Source organism: Dicentrarchus labrax, unplaced genomic scaffold (genome assembly GCF_905237075.1).
Source record: "Dicentrarchus labrax unplaced genomic scaffold, dlabrax2021, whole genome shotgun sequence".
NCBI classification, from domain to species: Eukaryota; Metazoa; Chordata; class Actinopteri; family Moronidae; genus Dicentrarchus; species Dicentrarchus labrax.
In genome coordinates this window covers 3,371,567-3,385,797 of record NW_026136706.1, presented here as the reverse complement: position 1 = coordinate 3,385,797, position 14,231 = coordinate 3,371,567, and positions in this window count along the sequence as shown.

Sequence of the window (14,231 nt, the reverse complement as noted above, 5' to 3'; positions counted from 1 at the left end):
GACTTTTATTATTTTGGAATTGGGATCCAATGCTAGCCTAGCTAGGGAGACTCAAAGACTTTAGTTCATTAAATGTTAAAACATTTTTTATTCAGTGTGTATGGCACATTTTTACAACTGGTTAAGAATCACTTTCGGGACTACAACAGATAAACAAAAATATTAATAGTTTTTTTGCTATATCCTCAGTGAGCCACTGGAGCGGGGCTAAAGAGCCGCATGTGGCTCCGGAGCTGCAGTTTGCCTAACCCTGATCTGATGGAAGACTCTAAGTTGCACCAATAGTAAAAAAAAAAAAATCTGTATATTTCTGCCTCTGCTGTTGTGATTCTAAGCCTTCTTTTTTAATCTGTCTTTTGCGAGTCTCCCAATATTATGGATTTGACACACTCAATTGCTGGAGTGCACCTTTAAATGGATGCAGTCAAAAGGCAAAGTGATAGAGTGTGCGGCCTAAAATGCTGGAGCGGTTCGGTTCCAGTTGTCCGGCGGTTGCCAGTCTGGATGATGGGGTATCAGAGTCAAGGATTGGGGTCGCCCAAAAGTCCCAATCACACACTAATCACGCCTCTAGCCCCGCTGTTGGAAGTGATACACCGCAGCCTCTGAATTTCCAGCCACAAACATCACAGTTTCCAGGCTCAGTTGGCGAGCACGGTCCAGGAAAATGCCCCATGTTTAGAGTAGCACTCTGTTTATGGTTTATGGACAGTTTAACAGTTCAGCCTGAAATTCCCCTCTGCTCTGAAATAGTGATATTTCAGGCGCCTCAGTGACGCACTGTCATCATTTCAAACTTTTCATTATTTTAAATGTGTTTCATTTACTTGGGTTTCTCATTCACATTATATTCTTACATACTCTACGCTATCCAGGCTACACTTAAATATGTAATGAGATTAAATGGGGGGCGCTGTACAAACAAAAGTGGGTTATTAGGTCTGACCTACCACCTTTCCCCAAAACCCCCCTGTGGCTCCCTCTTTTATTAATTCCTGTATGTTACTATGATTAATTCTGAAATGAAAAATCTGTTTAATTCTTTAAATTGCAAAGTTATTTCAAATTAGGCTGACACAGTTCTCTCTTTGTCGGTTTATAGTCTGGAGCGCTCGTTGTGCGGTTTGAAGTTTGTGTGAACTATGTTTGACAGCCGGTCTGACAGAGAGGCAGAGTGATTCAGAATGAGGCGGGTGAGACTTACAGAACACAGATTTAGGAAAATGAGTTAAAGGAAAACTTCACCCCAAAATCAAAGTTATTAACACCTAATAACACAGTGAGTTGCCTGTTCCATATCAGCTTCCCACGAATATAGAAAAGTAAGATTCTTGCCATGAAAATGACAACAAATAACCATCAAATTGTCTTTACAAAACTTCAGAATCACTTGTAATATATATCCTAAATCCTTCTGTCCTCAATTTTCCTTCTGAGGTCAAGTAGCTTCAGTAACTGTATTCTCTCTGCATGGGACACCTCAGCCAGTATTTTATGAATGTTAACAACGTCTTCTGAGGACTGAAAGCAAAGAGGCAGAGAGTCTAATCTGTTATGCCATAGTGCTGCTTCAGTGACAATGAGTAACAGATCGGCTGTCAAGTAGCGTTCTGTGCAATTTAAAGCATGCAACAAATACAAGTGGTCGAACTAATATCTCAGGGGCCTGCAGGATTTATCTAAAGGCTGTCATAAAAACTGAAAAAACATCTGCAAATTTTCTGGTTGGAGGTTTTAACAGAGGATAGGACTAAAGGCAGATGGTTGCCAATTTCATTTCATTTCACTGAGTTGCTGTGATGGAATGGTTCTGATCTTATACGGTGGATTCAGATATAGCATGGTATATAGCATATGTTAGCATGAACATACATATATGTACATATATATACATATATGTACACGAGATGACCGCAAAACCTCCTCCCACCAACCAGAACTCAAACTAGCATCTTATTAAAATCTAAAAGACATGCTAGAGTAAAGAAGAAAAGGTAATATAAAAGCTATAATTATAATTATATAAACTGAACAAAATTAACTGCCAGAAAATTAGCACCCATCACATGTACTTCTTTGGCTCAGTAGTTTGTGCTATAGGAAAATATGCCTTTTAAAATTACAAATTAAAACAATAATAACTTTTAGTTTTAAAGTACCAGTGGATACACTTTGTGTAATGTCAAAAAGATGCTTGTAGTGATGAATCCACAGTAGAATGGCAAAGTTGGGTAATAATTATCTGAGTTCTAACCTAACTCTGTTTCTAGCAGTGGAGGACATTTGTTTTCAGTTTAAAAGGTTTAATAAGCCCACTTTACACTACCTGCTCATCAGCAAACATCAGACATACAAGATCTAAAGAGCTAAAGAGCCAGATCTTTTTTTCAGGGGTTAATGGAGATCAAATACAGAGCTAAAAGCGGAGTGGATATTAAATTTACATTTTAATACAGCCAGAATCATAACTCCAGTTTAATGTTGCACTGTGTTTGCTGGATGTGTAAACTGTTTGCTAAGCCACCTAAACCTTACAAGGCGATAAAATGTCAATGTTGTGCTTACAACTCGTTCTGCTGCCCCCAAGTGGCCAAAAAAAATGTAAATACAGCTTTAAATGCTGAAGCAAAAATCAAGATGAACATAGAGTAGATAACATGGTGTAACCACACCTGAAAAGTCAGTTATTCTTATTTAACCTTTATCACAAAGTCTCTTGAGATAGGTTCTCTCTTTTTCTAGAGGGTAGAACTGTATTCAGCTCATTATGGACACATATTCACATATTATGGACAATAACATAGAACCTGAAAGGCATAACAAAAACAGGCCACATTTTAAAGGTTCTCCATGGTATTCATTCCTAGTGCATTGTATAACACTATCGCATTGTAAAGAGCCAGCTGAGGTAGTTCGGGCATCTGATTAGGATGCCTCCTGGGCACCCTTCTTTGGAGGTTTTCCAGGCACATCCAACTGGGAGGATACCTGGGGGTAGACCCAGAACTCGCTGGTGGGATTACATAATACATACATTACATTAGATTGCCTCAGGATCTCCTGCTGCCACCGCGACCTGACCCCGGATAAGTGAGCTAAAATGGATGGAGCTATGTATCTATCGCTCTCGGTATTCACCGTGTTGATTGACAGCGGCCTATCAGCAAATGATTCATATGGCATTCACCGATATCAGTGTTGTTTATCTGTTATTTCAATTTTGCTGTTTAAATGTTGTGTTGTTATTTCCAACTTTGATATTGGAGAAGTAATCTCTTGTTTTCCAGTATTGGCACAATTTACACGCAAATACTGATGTGCTCCATGTACCAGCATGGACGGTGAGCAGCTGTTCAGCTCTGCGTCTAAAAAAAAACATGGGTATCAGCATCGGCAATCAGAGAAATTATTATTTTAAACATCAGTATTGTATCAATTCAGATAATTAGAAATAGTTTTTCATAAGGAGCTGGTGAAACAGGTTCACTGCTACTATTGTGACGAAGGATGGAGGAAGGAATAACGTCAATGTGTAAGATTAGCAGACAAAAGCACTAACTTTATTGACTCTGGACTTGATACTTGCCAGTATTCTGAAGAGCCATTGTTGTAGAATGAATAGCCAAGCATAATGATAGGTTGTTGTTCTACTGCAATGCAAGAAATGCCTAGGCTCACTCTGTGCCACTGTGGTTTCCTTTTTTAAGAACAAGTAGGTCGAAAAAAAGATGGTTTAACAGTTCCAGACAGAAATGCTATGCAAGGAAATGAACTTACTCTCAGTAGGGGATTAATGTTTGATTGAATAGTCAATGCACCAAATATTCTTTGTCTGTGACTTACAGCATGTTCAGCCTGTTCGGTCAGTGATATAAAAGTATTATTCAGTCAATAATGCAACATAATACAGCATAAAAACACGCTACAAGTAAAAGAGGATTTTATTATCAGGGAGTGCCAATGGACTGGTGCGGTTTGGTAGTTTTATTTATTTGAGGCCTCTGTAACCACAGAGGAAGTGCTTTATTGGGTGATACTGGTGGGCAGACAGACTATAGGCTAAATTCTAAAGTAGTAGTTTGGATTGAGAGAGAAGCATTGCAGGGAGTGGAGGGCAGTGATACCACACATCAAAAGACTACAGCCACGCTGGCGGCTCTGTAATTTCAACATGCTAATATGAACATAATGACAATGCTAACATGCTGATGTTTAGCAGGTTTAATATTTCACGTTCATCGTCCTATTTTATGTGTTTACATGCAAACATTTTCTAATTAGCAGTAGACACAAAGGACAGTTGAGGCTGATGGGAATGTCATTATTTTTGCAAGTTTTTGGTCCAAAATCTTAGAATAAAAAATTAAAATGTGACCAGATGATGGCGCTCGAAAAGTGAGAGGATCACCAAAGTCATTAGGATACATCATTTGAGAATCATGAATGTCTGTACCAAATTGTGCACCAACCCAATCAATTGTTGATCCCAATTTTGTGTGCACAGTATTAATTGAGGTTGGCATTGCATTATCGTCAAACCCCCTTTTTATAGCTTCAAATAACGAATTAAAACCAAACTTATCAGAAAAAGGAACATCTTAAATGCTGTTACACATCCACGGTAGGCATCTGTAGCTATAAAGGGCTCATTATAAAAAGGTAACAAAAACATAACACTTCCTATATTCAGGTGATTATAGACTAATAAAAAACATAATTAGGAATATTATTATATAATATAATACGCTGGACCTTTAACTTATTTCTTTTCCCAAAAGTTACATAGTCTCCCTTTAATGCACACAGAGGCAGTTGTCACATGCCACTGGTCTGGTGAAGCATGCATTGTGATCATGTGCACTGTCACTGCGCCCTACAGCAGGGGGTAACCGCAGTGACTGGCTATATTAAGATCCTTTATGTGAAGAGGGCCAAACCATAATTGTCTCTGACCTCAGACCAGTTCAGAGTAAACTGACTAAATCGCATGTGATCGAGCAAATACTTGAATGAAATTCTCCGACAGCTAAAGTACTTAGATACACTTTTATCGGGCATTTTATGTTCAGTTTTTGTAACATTAGGTACATTTTTGTTCCACTGCTACATCTGATTTGTTTCTTTTTTTATCCATCCTGTTTCTACCCTCCACTCTGATCTTCAAATAAATACTGTTCAATGTCTATGACAGGGACAATATTTTCAAAGTTTTGTAAAAGTAAAACTACCTACATGTTTAAACCTTGAGCAGCCCTATGTAACAACAGCATTATTCAGTTCAGACACGAGCAATAGAGCAGCATATAGCAATTTTCTTAAGGCTCTTATGAGGACAGTTCATGTGCTTTTGGTCTTTCTGTCTCTATTTACAGATACAGCCAAGTGAGGCCAAGCAAGCAAACAAACCAACAATAAGAGAAAAAATAATCCTAACATCCGTCGTGTTGGGCTTTTTAGCTTCCAGCAAAATGAAATGCATTTTTACTGTTGGGCAGCCAACTTAAACATCTACAGCATATTTTATTTTCTTGCTCTGTCATTGTGGCCTGTCAACATACTGCAAAAAGGGGAAAATATCATTATTTTTAAAGTCTGTAGAAAGTCTGATTTCTGTCTAGAGTCTGGCCCTACGGTCACCTTTCTCACATCTTGGTCTCAATCACAAACATTATCTTTAAGCTGTGACTCCAGTTGGGCTTGACTGCTACTGAATAGTGACTTTTCCCCCCACATAAACAGCCCAAGTTTACTTTTCTCTGAGCATACTGAGGTAAATGAATCCAAATACACAATGAAATGTCTTAAAGCAAAGAAAGGTTTAGCTGCAGCCTGCAGTGATTTTACAGTTCATTGATGGTGAAGTTCAAAGTCAAGTTTAATGAACACAAAACTGTTTTACAGTAATTAGATACTGTGTTCATTAATGAAAACCTAATTGTTTAATTTGTTTCTAACAATTAGCTCATATTCAAAATCCAAGAGCTGTACACTGTGCCATGGTTGCTGTCAGAACTTTGACTATGCCAGTGCTAACTCTCGCTCTGTGCACTGACAGTCTGCTCTGCGGTGGAGGTTTCTGGTTTCCTTGCCGGTGCCCTTTGTTAGACAGCAATTGGTGAATTTGCTACCTACAAAATCTAGCTTTCCCGGGTGTGTTTGAACCTCAAATTTTTGGGAAGTGTACGGACATCTCCCCCCTCAGTAGAGGAATGTGAAAACACCTCTCTAGTGACAATGTTTGCACAGATACAAGTCTGTAAAGTCAAGGTCTGCTGTGTTAGGGGACATAGTCATAAGAAAAACATGTTTTTTGAGTGGAGGGAATCTTTAAATGTGTATGCAATGAGGAGACACTTGCAGACAAAACACAAACTGTGACTCCAGCGAGTGAATCTGCTTGATAAATAGGACAGAAAAGGACAGAAGGTTCTCTGTGCTTACATTCAGTCATTCAAGGTAAGTTTAAGGCGTGCAAATACAAGAATGATTCTGTGTGGTGAACATTGAGAATGGACCTTTCAGTGATGTAGGGGAGATATTCCCAGCCATGGTGACTCCTAGAAGGTAAAACCATGTTGTTCAAATGGACTTGTCTTCCAAGAAATTAGGTATCAAGGACATGTCCGTTCATGTAGCTTTCACTCAACTGGACTCATATCAGCTACAGCTGAACTTTAAACAGCATTTTTTTCCACTGCCAGAAATTATTACAGTGAGTAACTCCCTAAATGAACACAATATATGTCATTTGAATATTGTATAAAGGGAGAAAAAAAAAACACATATGACCTCAAACACTGTTACTGACCGTCCTATAGTCGTCCCTTTGTGAGCCCATTTGCTACCTCTGCCAAGCTTACCTCAGGAGGGAGAGACACGGGGGCAATTTACGGTCACGGAACGCAGTGTGGTGCGCACTGAGTGAGTGGTTGTGCATTCATACGCGCACACATTCATCCACCTGGGTAACTGATACAATTTTCCATATTAGCATTCGCACATATGAGCTGGTAATTAAGTGGCAGAGCTCTGGTTTAGTGATAAGGAGGAACAGGTGCACCATAATGTTTGTAGATGAGCCTCCTGGGTCTCACCTCCCATGACTCCCCTCTCTCAGTTTCCCAGTTCAATTTATTTAAATACGCTTCATCTGCATTACATTGTACAGGTCCGTTATACAGTCACACACGGAGCACCACTCAGCCTGTGAGAACTGTGTTACAAACCGGTGGTATGGCATTTGCATATTGTGAGCATTGCCCAGGCCAGTGGGGCCTATAAAAAACATAAGTTAGTTGCATTATGGGAAATGTAGGAGCTTGACACATGCTAGGGAATTAAGGGGAAACACTTGGAATACATAAAGAAAAAGGATGAAGAAGCACTGATCTTTAGTTAGGGTTTAGGTAGAGTTAATTTTAATCCCAATCATTATGTTTTCCTAAACCTGAGTAGTTTTTTAGTCTTGTGTTCCCCCTATAGATCACCTGGTAGAGCGGGCGCCCCATGTACTATGCCTGAGTCCTTGCTACAGCGACCATGGTTTCCAATCTGACCTGCAGCCCTCTGCTGCTTGTCAACACCCTCTCTTCCCCCTTTCCTCTCAATCTTCAGCTGTCCTATCCAATAAAGACGAAAGGCACCAAAAGTGTATTTTTAAAAAAAGGTGTCAGAGGGCTATGACACAACGGCATCGGTATATTTAATGACCTTGGATGAGAATGTGTTGTCTTTACTGTGTAGTGCCTGAGAACAAGCAGTTAACACATTTTATAAAAAATGAATGGAAGCATTAACATTTAAATACAAAAATAAAGGAGGATTTTAGAACATGGGAGTAATATTTTTATACTGCCTCCTTTCTTTACAAAGACAACACTGGAGAGTGTTTTCTTCAGTATACATGAAAAGAACATTCTGTTGCATGAAAATGAGTTGCTATTGAGACTTAGTTGAAAAGTATGCGAAGAAACCACATTTGTAGAGGGTTTAAAGTGCACCTTAAAGCAGCTCAACTTCACTTTGTTCAAAACTTTTTCCCCGTCTTTTATTTCATTTCTGTTTTGTCACCGATCTCTGTGTGACACATACAGTTTCATGATGATCGTTCTGCAAATAGAAAATGCCACAGTGAAAGCAGACAGCATAAACAGGGGTGAAAACATCCATCATAGTTGCTTGTCACAGCTCTCCCAGAGTTGCCGCACAGAAACGTACCAAGCTCACTGAGTTCATGCCTACATTGTTACTATGGTAACGGATGAAAGCCGATGATTACACTGTCTAAACAGACGATAATTCTGTGATGGTGAGGAATCTGGTCACTTGTAAATTACAAAGTAGACACTCAGGCAGATCAGATTAGATTCAGTATTAATAGAATCATCTAATTTCTTTGCCTTCCCTTAAGAGAATTTTTCCTATATATGGTAGCACAAATATGCATGTTTCCACTCTTGCCCTTAGACCCCTTCAAGAAACTTATTGCAGCACCCTGTGTTTCATTACTGGTGACAGATTTATAACCCACGGCTATAACTTTTACCAAATTGCAAGATAGCCTCAGTTTGCTGCATTATAAAAAGCTCCACCATCAGCTCGGTTTCCTACGTAAAGTCTCTCTTCAAAAGACTCCCCTGCTGTCCCACCAATTTCTAAACCTTTACTGCACTTTGAATTAACGCAGTGGCTCATTTTAGACATCCATCATGTTCTGCCGGCTCTTGGAAGTGCTGCGTTGAGGCATTCAAGGTCTGTGTTCTTGAAACTGCTCGCGGAGTAGATTACAATTAGAGCTCCACGCATGGTGACGGCAGTTACTTCCATATCGCTTTTACTGTTTTGATTGAAGTCTAATTTATTTCTTATGAGCCTAAGTATAGCACTTCATAAGGGGGTCTGCTGCAAAATGTGCCTTTTGAACTTAAAGGGATTTATTTCTCAAAATAAATTGCAAATGGAGAGTTTATATTTTGTTTTGCCTCTAACACACATACACTGTTATGCTTTATTAGCTCATGTTGGTCTCTCAGCACTACATTTCTTAAGATAGTATCACTTCGACTATAATGTGTAACAACTAATTTGGTTTATGTGTAATGTTAAGCTTTTTGACCATAATGCTGACATATTCTGTTCCACTGCTCTACCGTCACTACAGCTACATCTACAGGCCTGTTTTATGCCAAACTGCAAAACAAAAGACTCTTCCTGCTTACTGATTGACTCTTGGCACACTCTGGGAAAAAGCATTATCAGTGATTAAAAGGATAATTAGGTAAATATTGGACATTTAGCCACTCAGCACAACCGATGGTCCACAACGCGCTGCTGCAGCTGTTTATGGAGGAAAAAAATATGTGTCTGAAAATATGACTACCCTGGCTGAAAATGTTTGAAGAAACATTATTAGCAGGCACAGAGTTGCTAACCGGGGGAAACAGGAAGACTCCCTGTGGGACTTGATGGTTGTTTGGAACCCGGGAACCTGTATACCTGAATACTAGGACCTCACTCGCCTAGCAGAACCTCCGTGTTACATAAGTTAAGAGAACTGGAAATGATACTGTTCTAGAAAAATAGTCTATGAATAGGCTGCTGAGAGAATATTGAACTATAGTGGACTTACATATCAAAGCTGTAATCACACAGTATAATAACAACAAGAATGGGCCGGTCTGAGGCATGAAAGTGCTAGGCTGAAAATGAGTCCCACTACGGCCCTGATTCTTAGCTAACCAGGCAGAAAATTAATTAGCCTCTTAAAGTGAGAATATGTAACAACTACTGTAGCAACCTTTTTCCAACAAATAAAAAAATGCAAATTTATTTGCAATAAAAAGCACTCTTGCTCATGTACACAATCGGGGTTTGCTGCTATAGCCTTACATGGTCTGGTATCACCTAATGTTAACTTAACTCCAGCATCTTTATCTGTTTTATCTGAGTCAAAAACAAAAGCTGTGGCTGTACCCTGCACCCCTTATGCTTTTCTGACACAAATCAAAAGGGTTGAGCAGAATTTTATTCCTCTTTTTACAGCAAATTTGACCACTGGACAATATACTGCACTGTTTTAAATCAAAGGCAAACTTTAGATATTGTTGCTGACATTACTGAGTCCTTTCTCTGACTTCATGACTCTACTCTTCTTGTGCTACTGGTTACACTTTGTTTTAGCATTCCCAGAAGAACATTTCAATGGTAAAAAAATCAAAACAAGAACATAGCGTAGCTCACAAGGAAACATGTTTGTTATGTCTTAGTTTTGGTTCTCATCCCCTTGCTCCCAGTCAGGTTACCCAAGGATGATGCTTAAAATGAAATGACTCAAGGAAAGTTGTCACTTGTGGCCATAGTAGCTGCTGTCGAGGAAAAGTTAAACAGTTCCATCTCACCAAAACTGCATGAGGTGAGGAAACTGGGACAACGTTAAGAAAGCCGTGAAAGAAGTGATCATCTGAAGTTTCTACAATACTGTGAAACAGAAAGTGACATGCACATTTGCTACTTTTTTAAATTGTTACTATATATGTCTTGTTTATTTTTCCGTTGACATTTCTCTTCCAGTTTGAGTGTTCGGCATATATCTTCTGCAATAACAATGAAAGGTGACCTTTACAGTGTCTAAATTAGACATTCCTGCTCTGTATAATTATTTGTTTTTTTGTTTTGTTTTTTTGTTTTATTGCTATGATGTCTTACATTAATTTATGTTGTCAGTTACTTAGTTTGAAAGACAAATCCAATGGAAAAAATGTGTGCTACATTTCACCCTTAGAATTTAAAAAAAATCTTATTTCCCACTTGGTCAGTGTGGAATAAGGGATTGTAATGTAGGAATGTATTTGTGTGTGTGTGACTGGACTCTTCTGACAGGACTTTGTATTTGCTGCTGTCAAGTGAAGACCAAAATCTTTGCCCTCAAGAACATTTGTCTTGCCGTTATATATTTTTCTCAATCCAAATAATGTCTGTCTGTCGGATCCGAAGCAATTGCTCTTTGAAAACTCTGCATTTTGTTTGTTCTATTCTATTGAAGATGAGGATCTAATTCTTTAAGCTGAACTGATTAAAAGTCTATAAAAGGGATTTCAAAAAACTAATTCCAGTAGATTCATACTGTGGCTCAAGGGAAAACAGGGAAAAACATTTAAAGGCCTCTTTATTTTTTACATTTGTGGCTAGATATAAGTTTAGAAAGTGATAGAACATAAAAAAGCTCAAACATTAATGAATATAATAAGTAATAATAAGTGTTAGTACATTGTACAAAATAGAAAAAACTTATTTGAAAAGAAAAGGGTTTCCTGCTATTAGCTCTAATCCAATCAGTTTAATGACTGTTGACACTGGGTCCACATCATTAAAATCTCAGGCACGTCACATTCTGAATGCCCCCCCTCCCTTCTCTGGCCCTCTGAAACTACGAAAGACACATTTCTCTGAGTCAGGATGTTTTTCAGACAGAATGAAGGGCGTCATGTTTATTTTTTTCTCCATAATTATCCCAGGGTGACATCAGACTGGACAGTTGCACGCCGGACAGGGTCACAGGATCGGGGCGGCATCTGGAGAAGAGTCTGTGAACAGTCCATTAACGCAGAGCCTGTGGCTGCCAGAAACACTCGCACAGAACCCACAGATGAAAGCCAAGCCAGTAATGACAAACAAATTAGGCCGGGCTACACGGAGATGAAACCTGCAGATGTGTTCACTGTCCGCTTCCAGACATAAAAGCCGTTGTGGCGTCCAGATTGAATTTCATTACTCATTTGCACAGCAGTGCCAGGGCTCCCTTTTCATTGGGGCAGGCCAGGGATCTTCGGACAAAAGATCCACTTTATGAGCTCTGTGCTGTACATGGAGAGCAGATGCTGGGCAAGGTGAGTTTTACACACCTCAATGACTCTTTAAGCCCTCTATCAGTGAGCAAACTACTCAGATTTCCACCATTCTGCTCTGGCCTGCGCTGCAACTATCTATAATAAACCTTATGGTGTGAAAACAGGTGCTTGAATCATCCCTGCAAGTGTCTACCAACTGAGCCTAATGTCTGACTATTTCAATGGATGCTGACATATTATATACAGTATTTTTCATACTGTCAAGTAACCCCATCACTACCTTGGATATATTCCAAACTTTACTTAACCAGATAATTTAATTGAGAACCAGTTCTCATTTATAATGACGACCTGGCCAAGAGGCAGCAACAGGTCGATACAACAAAAAAAAACATGTTGTATTGTAAACATACATACCGATAATGCAAAAACTCATACAGTTAAATAGAGTTAAAACAGCACAATAGACACAGTATGTACACAACAGAGATCAAAGTACTGTACTGGGTTATTAAAGGAGGATAAGGGAATAAGGTTGTGCAGTTTGAGTTACCTTCGCTACTGGTTCCACCGGGAACTAAAATGAGTGACAGATGAAGGAGGTGTAATGGATTTGCTAGAACGCAAACTGTGGTTACTGTTGGAGATGTTGTATAGAGAACGATATGGATATGGAGGAGTTTTGCCAGGGATAGTAGTAGTTTCTCCTACACACTGCACAGCCTGTTCTCATTACCAGGTCATCAAATACAGACCAGAGTGGTGTTCAGTTAGTTGCAGTCTGCAACTTCACCACTAGATGTCACTAAATGCTACACACTGGTCCTTTAATACTCATTAGAAACTACAAGAATACCATAAATTAGTGCAAATGTACAGGGAATTTAAAAGCCATAGCCCTATAGACGTGTGTCCCTATGGTGTTGGTAATTAGCATATTTTTTGCATAATTAACAGGATTTCTCCTAGTGTATACTTCTACTTTCACACACCCACTTTTAAAAAGTTTCCTAGGTATAATTAAGCAAATCAAACTCCAGCCAGAACTTCAAACTGCTTTAGGGCAGTAGAAAATAGTCCTGTTAGTCACAATATCATTGTTCCATTACAGCCCACAGACAATGTGGTTACTTACAGTAAAGAATAGCAACAGCTCTTCACATGGGCAGACAGTGAGTCATGACAGGGTGAAAGTAGGTTTCGAAAAAAGGGGCACTTTGGAGATGACACTTAGAGGTAACATCAGAAGTTTCAGGCACCTTATGACGAAAGAAAAGTGTAAAAAGTGAAGCAGGATGCCATGGCCCGCCGAAACCTGGAGCTGACGACAGGAGACGTCTGGAAAAATTAATGAGGTCAGCCATTTTGATCGGTTAACAATATTATTTCACAGTGGGTGGGCCAGGCTGTTGTCTCCCGGAGGAAAGGAACACATGACATTTGCCTAATTAACTTGCGCCGCTAGTGACGAATCGGACCCTTACCATCACTGTAAGGACCTGCTGAAGATATTGGCCGCTTGAGCTGGTGCTAAAGTCATCATTAGAAGAAAAGCCGTCGGCTACTTTCTCCCTGCACCTGTCATATGATGATTCATTTTTATCTGTTCTCTGTTCTTTTAGCAGTGGATCTTGTGGCAGAACATCTGGCAAGGTTCAGGATGAGGGCAGCTGAATATTATCAGGTTGCTGCGTTTTTGCCCATTGAAGTGTGCAGACAGGGCTTTGTCACAGAGATGATGAGATCTTAGGGCAAAGCCTGTGCTTTGGATGTGAAGAAAATTTGGTAAAAAGTGAATTATTTTCCTAGCTGCTCTGCTTCAGTCTCATATAAAGAAGGAGTTTGCAGAACAAAAGGTGAAAGATAAAGACTAATATAGCCCGGATAAGAACGCATTACAACCTGCATGAAAACAAAAACAACATACTAAACATACAGGCCTGTTTTTAACTGTGGTGTCAATTCTACAAGGTAGTCTAGGGTTAGTTGAATTTGTTCAAGCTCCGAACTGGTGAATTAGAGCACCGTTTTCAGCTTTACTTCCTTATTAGAAGCTTATTTAAAGGCCACCGAGACAATCCCACATTCAGAAATGTGGGAGACCAACGACACATTCAACTGACTTTTAATATTTATATCATATATATCATAAGAATGCATACACCAGATCACTTGAGATCTCACAGAAACCTGCACACTCGAACGTGACTTCAGACAAAAAAATGGAGCGGGCTCTTGTTGTCAGCTGGTTGCACTTGTGTTTGCTATATCAGACAAATCAGCATAGCATACATTTAGCATGTAGCAACTCTTTATATAAAAAAACTTTACTGTAAATTAAATTAATTAATTAATTAATTGTAATTGTTAATACAGCAACTCAAT